The sequence below is a fragment of the Mobula birostris genome, chromosome 9 (assembly GCF_030028105.1).
Source record: "Mobula birostris isolate sMobBir1 chromosome 9, sMobBir1.hap1, whole genome shotgun sequence".
Taxonomy (NCBI): Eukaryota; Metazoa; Chordata; class Chondrichthyes; order Myliobatiformes; family Myliobatidae; genus Mobula; species Mobula birostris.
In genome coordinates this window covers 103,799,978-103,809,132 of record NC_092378.1, presented here as the reverse complement: position 1 = coordinate 103,809,132, position 9,155 = coordinate 103,799,978, and the positions used below count along the sequence as shown (strand labels likewise).

Here is a 9,155-nt window from a genome sequence, read left to right as displayed (position 1 = left end):
CTGCATGGACATCTTGAGCAACACACGCATAATTCTGCAGAACTCAGACCGCCAGGCAAATAGACAGTCAATGTTTTGGGCTGAGATCCTTCATCAGGATTCTAATTAAAAAGTTTCACAATGGCTGGGAAAGGCCAGAAGGTGCAGGAACTATAAAAGTAAGAGTACAAACATAGGGAAAAGGGAGGAAGGGAACAAGAAAGAGAGGGGTGGTGAGAATGAGGAAGGAGAGACAAAATTACAAAAAGCAAGAAGAAACTGAAGGCAATAATCAGAAGGGAAAGAGCAGAGAGTTTGTCAGCATCACAAATGGGGGAGCTGGCCACACCTTTCTGAGCTCATTGGTGCCTCAACGTTATCAGATATATAAAGTGGTGGGAGTGAGATCTGAAATCACTCTGGCAGCAAGCTTGCTCAACAGAACTAATAGGCTGCTTTTTTCCTGTGTGTGAGTGTGTGGCAACCATTCACTGCAGTGGAGCTGTGGAAAATATCCCACGGTAACTCATTGGCATCACTGCTTATGTCGTGGATGAGCTGGAGAGGGTTTCGATCTGAACCAACTGTTGCAGGTACCTGGGTGAGAATTGCGCGGTGTCTGAGGTACAGATGATTCACACTAGGGTGACTTGAACTCCTCATCCATTCTGTCTTCGTTCCCTGCACTGTGTGTGGATTCAGGATTTCATGAGCTGTTACCAAAGGGCAACTCACAAGCCACCAGTGCCTACGTGGCACAGGGCACATTCTAATCCTCTACCCTATCAGCTGCCTATTTGACTGAGTGATCCTCCTATATATCTAGGTGAAGAGGGAAGAGAAAGGGGTGTGAGTGGGAGAGGGTCTGGGGGAGTGAGGCAGGGTTGGAGGGGAGGGTGAGTGGATGCATTTGTCAATGACCAGGGAAAGTGTAATGGATGAGGGGTAAAAGAACATTGGTGTGGGTGGGGGGAGGGAGTGAGGGTGTGTGAGAGATGAGGGATGAGGGTGTGAGTACATGAGGGGTGAGAGTGCGAGGGATGGGGGTGTGTGGGGTGAATGCTGAGGATGTGAGGAGTGAGGGGTGAGGGATAAGGATGCGAGGGGTGAGGAGTGAGAGTGTGAGGGATGAGGATATCAGAGGTGAGGATGTGAGGGATGAGGATGTGGGGTATGAGGGGTGACAGATGAAGATGTGAGGGCTGAGGATGTAAGGTGTGAGGGATGTGGGGTGTGAGGAGTGAGGGCTGAGGATGTGAGGGATGAGGGTGTGAGGGGTGAGGGATGAGGATGTGAGATGTGAGGGGTGAGGGATGAGGATGTGAGGGCTGAGGATGTGAGGGGTGAGGGATGAGGATGTGGGATGTGAGGAGTGAGGGCTGAGGAGTGAGGGCTAAGGATGTGAGGGATGAGGATGTGAGGTGTGAGGGGTGAGGGATGAGGATGTGGAATGTGAGGAGTGAGGGCTGAGGAGTGAGGGCTAAGGATGTGAGGGATGAGGATGTGAGGTGTGAGGGGTGAAGGATGAGGATGTGAGATGTGAGGGGTGAGGGATGAGGATGTGAGGGCTGAGGATGTGAGGGGTGAGGATGTGAGGGGTGAGGGATGAGGATGTGGGATGTGAGGAGTGAGGGCTGAGGAGTGAGGGCTAAGGATGTGAGGGATGAGGATGTGAGGGGTGAGGATGTGAGGGCTGAGGATGTGGCGTGTGAGGGGTGAGGGATGAGGATGAGGTTGTGAGGAGTAGGGGCTGAGGATGTGAGGGGTGAGAGATGAGGATGAGGATGTGAGGGGTGAGGGCTGAGGATGTGGGGTGTTAAGAGTGAGGGATGAGGATGTGAGGTGTGGGGGTGAGGGATGAGGATGAGGGTGTGAGGTGTGAGGGGTGAGGATGAGGATGTGAAGAGTAGGAGTAGGGGCTGAGGATGTGGGGTGTTAAGAGTGAGGGATGAGGATGTGAGGTGTGAGGGATGAGGATGTGAAGAGTAGGAGCAGGGGCTGAGGATGTGAGGGCTGAGGGGTGTGAGTAACATGATGGGGCTGGTGAGGGCTCTGTGGGGTGAGAAAGCAGTCTGTCCAACATGAGGTGGCACTATAATGTAGCGGTTAGCAAACACGATCACAGCGTCAGTGACCGGGTTCAGTTCCGCCTCTGTCTGTAAGTTTTTAAGTTCTCCCCATGACGACAAGGGTTTCCCACATTCCAGAGGCACATGGAATGGGTTAAAGGGTCACATGGGTGAAATCGGGTGGCGCTGTCTCGTTGGTCTGGAGCGCCCATTACCCTTCTGTAAGTCTAAATGTAAAAATACGCGGGTGGGGTGCACAGGAGGTAAGTGGTTGTGGGAGGTGAGATTAGGTGGTGATAGAGCGGAGAGCAGATGTGTATTGTGGGGGATGGTCATCTCCAAAAACCAGAGTGGCTGGAGGAACTTAGCAGGACAGGCAGCATCTGTGGGAAGGAGTACAGTTAACATTTCGGGCCGGGACCCTTCAGCAGCTTCTGCAGATTGTCACTTGTTTGTGGCAGAAGGTTTCTAGTGGGATTGTTTGAACTGTTCAGGCCAAACCTTGTGGACACCCGAGTCTCTGGCTAAGTGTAGGTTGGTTAAAACTGCGTGATGCCAGGTAATCCACTGCCAACAAAGGTGAAAGGAGGCTTTCTCCTGTTTCTTGTCTTCCTCGGTGCAGATTTAAAACCAAAACAAGCTGCTGCTGTTCAGACTTTCTCACGTGGGTTTGGTTGTATTCGGGTAAACCTAAGCAGAAGCTACTTTGATGAAGAGCGTTAGCTTGTGGGTTACTAAAGGATCCGTCAAGCACAGCCCAACATTACCTGGACATACAGTGTGCATGGAAGGGGGACGGACTGAGTGTCTCCGCACTCTGTCACTCAGTCTAAAAGGGCCAGTGTGCCTGGACTCTATGATCAAGGATCTTAGGAGTGAATGGAAACCTTCATATCTGACATGAAGAGGTCTCTCAAAGGGTAGAAAGTATTGAGGTAGGTTCAGCAGTGGTGTGGAGTTATAGATCAGCTGAGGTCTGGATGTCAAAACAGACTCAAAAAGCTGAATGATCTCCCCTTCCGACAAAATAGAAACTGCTTAATTAATGGGAACTCGATGCAAACACAAAACATGACTCACACGATTAAAGGAGTCCTTTCCTCTTGCAATCTGTATGTAACGTAATTCCCAGGCTTCTACGTTTGCCAAGGTAGGGTTCCATTGAGGGGACTTTGACATGATGCATAAACTCAGTTTTGCTTTCCGCAGATGCTACACAGTCTGCTGAGTGTTTCCAACATTTACTGTTTTTTTAAATTCTGAATTTACTCATTCATTAATTCCCTGTGCATGCATTATAACTTCTCTTCCTTTGCAACTACCTCGTTGCTCATCTGGTTATGGATTCGCTCCAAAAAGTATTGGGGAGAAACACTCCAATCTCACGTCAGGGAAGGGCAATGGCTCAGATTAATTTGACACTGGAATTACATACACTGCCTGAGTGTCTGGAAAAGAGAATAAAAACAAACTGCTCGTGAGATTCAGCAGGTCAGGGAGGGAAATGATCAATCAATGTATTGGGTCGAGACCCTTCAGCTGGACTTGAAATTCTGACCGTCTGTTATCCCTCACAGATTGCCTGACCTGCTGAGTTCCCCCACCAGCCCATTTTTATTTTTGCTCCAGATTCCAGCATCTGTAATCTCTCGTCTCTGGAAAAGAGATCAGTCTGAGTAAATGTCAACCTTCTGACAGGCCATAAACTGTTTAAGTTTGAATGAATCAATCAAAAACTTGTGGACTAAAAGGTCAAAGTATGTGACATTCGAGAGAGGCCATCTACTTCTCTACAATACAGTATTTATCTTAATCATACTAGTTAATCAAAAAAAAATAGAAACTTGCAGCTAAGTGGGTAAGTACAGGGGGAAAGCTTATCTGATACTGGTTCCACAATCTCTTCCTCTGCTCTTTTATATATTCCACAGCTCGACTCTGATGTTCATTATTAATTTGTGGTACTCACTGTGCAGAGCTTTGGGGATTTTCCAGCAGTTCACTGGTTTTGATGTGAGAGTATATGTGCTCTGCAGTAAACCCTCACTCATCAGTGTCTAGGCCTAGTACTCAAACCTATTCACATTCTCTGGTACCTGCCGGGCTTGTCGGTTGGCCAGGTTTGGATGTGGGCCAATCTTAAAGTTCATATCGAGGCTTGGGCTGGCATTACATTAGTCCAGGACTCATAATGACTGGGAGGGAATGTTATAGATCACTGCCTCTTGGTTGGTAGGTTATGAACAGTTCATTCAAACTCCAATGGCTCACAAGCCATCAGGAGTCAATAGAAGCAGAAAATGGATGGAAAATCTCAGAAGGCCAGGCTGCATCTGCGGGAAGAGAAACAGAGTTAAGGTTGCAGGTTGAAGACCCTTCCTCAGAACTGGGAGGGAGATGCAAGGATGACAAAGGACTGGGAGGTCTCTGAGCAGGTAAAGCCGCTGTGACCACGATGATAAGTTGTGGACAAGGTTATCTGCTCAAAGAGTGAATCTTTGGCACTTGGCAAAGGTCAATAAAAAGAAGGGAGGTGTAAGAACAGCGGCCATTGTTGGAGTGGACAGTGTTCGAATGGGCAGGCTTTGGCTCAGCAGGCTTGGGCAAGAACTGGTGGAGACTTTAAGTAAGTTTCTAGTAAGTTTTTTTTTCTCTTTCTTTGTCCATTAGTACAAAGTAGTGCAGTGACTATGGGTGCAGGGTTAGTGGTATGTTCTTTGTGTGAGATGTGGGAACTCTGGGAAGCCTCTAGTCTGCATGAAGTGTACTGAGCTGCATTTCCTTAAAGACTGTGCTGAGGAACTATAGCTGCATCTCAAACACCTTCAGCTAATATAGGAGAATGGGGAGTTCACAGATATGAGAGAGCGGGAAGTACTCACCCCTAAATTACTGAGGCAGGTACATGGGTGACTGTCAGGAGAGGGAAATGGAATAGGCAGAGTACCCCTGTGGTTGCTGCCCTCAGTAATACGTATACCACTTTGGATTCTTCTGGGGGTTGAACAACCTAATTAGGAGGGAACTGCAGGGACCAGGTCTCTGGCTCTGTGGCTCAGAAGGGAAGTGGGGAGAAGAGGAGTGCAGTAGTGATAGGGGATTCCATAGTCAGAAGAGCAGACAGCAGATTCTATGGATATGAAAGAGATACCAGGATGGTATGTGGCCTCCCTGGTGCCAAGGTCATGGAAACCTCCAGTCTGATCCACAGCATTCTAAAGGGGAAGGGTGAACAGCCGGAAGTCATCGTACAAATTGGTACCAATGACCTAGGAAGGAAAGGGGAGGAGGTCCTGAAGAGTGAATATAGGGAGTTAAGTAGAAAACCCAAAAGCATGACCTCCAGGGTTATAATCTCTGATTGTTACACGCCAGTGAAGGTAAGAATAGAATGATTTCACAGGTGAATGTGTGGCTAAGGGACTGGCGCAGGGGGGAGGGTTTCGTGGTTCTAGGTCATTAGGATCTCTAGTGTGGAAGGTAGGACCTGTACAAAAAGGAATTTTTTGTGGATGTAACTATGAAAATGGACAAGGGAGTGCCAGTGGATGTAGAGTATCTGGATTTTCAGAAAGCCTTTGATAAGGTCCCATATAGGAGATTAGTGAGCAAAATGAGAGCACATGGTATTGGGGGTAGGGTACTGACATGGGTAGAAAATTGGTTGGCAGACAGGAAACAAAGAGTAGGGATTAACAGGTCCCTTTCAGAATGGCAGGCGGTAGCTAATGGGGTACCGCAAGGCTCGGTGTTGGGACCGCCCTATTTACAATATACGTTAATGATTTAGATGAAGGGATTAAAAGTAGCATTAGCAAATTTGCAGATAACACAAAGCTGGGTGGCAGTGTGAAATGTGCGGAGGATGTTGAGATAATGCAGGGTGACTTTGACAGGTTGGGTGAGTGGGCAGATGCAATTTAATGTGGATAAATGTGAGGTTATCCACTTTGGTGGCAAGAACAGGAAGGCAGATTACTATTTGAATGGTGTCGAGTTAGGAAAAGGGGAAGTACAACGAGATCTAGGTGTCCTTGTTCATCAATCACTGAAAGTAAGCATGGAAGTACAGCAGGCACTGAAGAAAGCTAATGGCATGCTGGCCTTCATAACAAGGGGAACTGAATATAGGAGCAAAGAGGTCCTTCTGCAGTTGTACAGGGCCCTGGTGAGACCATACCTTGAGTATTGTGTACAGTTTTGGTCTCTAAATTTGAGGAAGGGCATTCTTGCTATTGAGGGAGTGCAGCGGAGGTTCACGAAGTTAATTCCCGGGATGGCAGGACTGTCATATGTTGAAAGATTGGAGAGACTGGGCTTGTATACATTGTAATTTAGAAGGATGAGAGGGGATCTGATTGAAACATGTAAGATTATTAAGGGATTGGACACATTAGAGGCAGGAAACATGTTCCCGATGTTGGGGGAGTCCAGAAACAGAGGCCACAATTTGGGAATAAGGGGTAGGCTATCTAGAACGGAGCTGAGGAAAAACTTTTTCATCCAGAGAGTGGTGGAATCTGTGGAATGCTCTGCCTCAGAAGGCAGTGGAGGCCAATTCTCTGGATGCATCAAGAAAGAGTTAGATAGAGCCCTTAATGATAGCGGAGTCAAGGGATATGGGGAGAGGGCAGGAACAGGGTACTGATTGTGGATGATCAGCCATGATCATAGTGAATGGCAGTGCTGGCTCAAAGGGCTGAATGGCCTACTCCTGCACCTATTGTCTATTGTCTATTGACGGGTCACACATGAATCCGAGGAGGACCAACATCCTTGCAGGCAGGTTTGCTGGAGAGCTGTTGGGGAGTGTTTAAACTGATTTGGCATGGGGGTGGTGATCAGGGTGGTGGGGCTGAAGATGGGGCAGTTGGTATACAAGTCAAAGCCATGTGTAGTGAGACTGTGAGGGAAGACAGGTGGTGACAGGGTAAAATTGCAGTCAATGGGATGAGTTAAAGTGTAGCATGGTGGCAAAATTGAAAAAGGTGCTGAACAGAGGATGGTAGGTTAGATCTAAATTCACACGGTATACAGAATAAGGTAGATGATCTTGTAGCACAGTTAGAGATTGGCAGGCATGACGCTGTTGGCTTCACTGAGCCATGGCTGAAAGAAGGTCATAGTTGGGAGCTTAGCATCCATTGGTACACATTGCATCAGAAGGACAAGCAGGTCGGTAGAGGGAGTGGAGTGGCTCTGTTGGTAAAAATGAAATCAAATCCTTAGAAAGAGGTGACATGCGATCAGAAGACGTACAATCATTGTGGGTAATGTTAAGAAACTGCAAGAGTGAAAAGACCCTGATGAGAGTTATGTGCAAACCTCCAAACAGTAGCCAGGATGCGGAATACAAATTACAATGGGAGATAGAAAAGGCATGTAAAAAGGGCAATGTTACGAAAGTCATTTCAATATGCAGGTAGATTGGGAAAATTAGTTTGGTGCTGGATTATAAAGAGGGATTTTGCAGAATGCCTACGAGATGGCTTTTTAGAGCAGCTTTTGGTTAAGGCCAGTAGAGGAAAGGAAATTCCAAACAGGTGCTAGATTGATACATCTCAAAGATGAAGAAATATCCTAAAGGGAGGATGACCCAACTGTGGCTCAAAAGGGAAGTCAAATACAGCATACAAACAAAAGAGAAGGCATATAACGTAGTAAAATATTAGTGGGAAGTTAGAGGATTGGAACACTTTTAAAAACCAACAGAAGGCAACTAAAAAGCTATAAGGAGAGAATATGACACCAGAGAGGTAGCAATGGGGGACAAAGAAACTTTGGATGAACTTAAGAAGTATTTTGTGCCAGTCTTCACTGTGGGAGACACCAGCAGTAGGTCAGAAATTCTGTAGTGTCAAGGGGCAGAAGTGAGTGCCGTTGCTATTACTAAGGAGGAGGTGCTTGGGAAGCTGAGAAGTCTGAAGGTAGATAACTCACCTGGACCAGATGGACTACATCCTAGGGTTCTGAAAGAGGAAGTTGAAGAAATTGTTCAGGCACTAGTAATGATCTGTCAGGAATCAATAGAGTCTGGAATAGTTCCAGAGGACTAGAAAATTGCAAATGTTACTCCATTCTTTGAGAAGGACGGAGGCAGAAAAAAGGAAATTATAGACCAGTAAGCCTGACTTAAGTGGTTGGGAAGATATTGGAGTCCATTAATAAGGCTGAGGTTTCAGGGTGCTTGGAGGCACATGATAAAATGGGTCAAAGTCAGCATGGTTTCCTTAGGGTGAAAGCTTGCCTGACATATCTGCTGGAATTCTTTGAGAAACTAACAGGCAGGATAGACAAAGGAGAGTCAGTGGATGTTGTTTGCTTGGATTTTCAGAAGGCCTTTGACAAGGTACAACAAATGAGGCTGCTAAACAAGATAAGAGCCCATGGTATTACAAGAAAGATACTAGCATGGATAGAAGATTGGCCGACTGTCAGGAGGCAAAGTGTGGGAATAAAGAGAGCCTTTTCTGTTTGGCTGCCAATGACTAGTGGTGTTCCTCAGTGGTCGGTATTGGGACCACTTCTTTTCACACTATACACCAATGACATGGATGATGGAATTGATGGCTTTGTGGCCAAGTTAGCAGATGATATGAAGATAGTTGAAGGGGCAGGTGGTGTTGAGGAAGCAGGGTGTCTGCAGGAGCACTTTAACAAATTGGAAGAATGGGCAAAGAAATGGCAGAAGGAATAGTGTATCTAAATATATGGTGATGCACTTTGGTAGAATTGAATTGAATTAGATTGACTTTATTACTTACATCCTTCATATACATGAGGAGTAAAAATCTTGACATTATGTTTCTGTCTAAATGTGCAATGTGCAATTTATAGTAATTTATAATAAATAGTATGTACAACAGGACAGTCAATATAACATAGAAATATAGTTGCATCAGCATGAATTAATCATTCTGATGGCCTGGTGGAAGAAGCTGTCCTGGAGCCTGTTGGTCCTGGCTTTTATGCTGCAGTACCATTTCCCGGATGGTAGCAGCTAGAACAGTTTGTGGTTGGGGTGACTAGGGTCCCCAGTGATCCCTTGGGCCCTTTTTACCCACCTGTCTTTATAAGTGTCCTGAATAGTGGGGAAGTTCACAACTA

At 46.4% G+C, this 9,155-nt stretch overlaps 1 protein-coding gene across 3 annotated transcripts in view; it reads left to right on the top strand.

Annotated features, from left to right (window-relative positions):
* Positions 1-311: 311 nt before the first annotated feature.
* The window catches only part of LOC140202918 (uncharacterized), a 68,667-nt gene continuing 59,823 nt past the window's right edge, over positions 312-9,155 (top strand). The window contains exon 1 of one of the 3 annotated variants that reach the window (XM_072268510.1): positions 312-580. The gene's annotated coding sequence lies outside the window, so the exon portion shown is untranslated. Of the gene's footprint in view, positions 581-2,178; positions 2,270-9,155 lie in introns of those variants that run through there. The other 2 variants (XM_072268508.1, XM_072268509.1) reach the window with 2 other exon arrangements.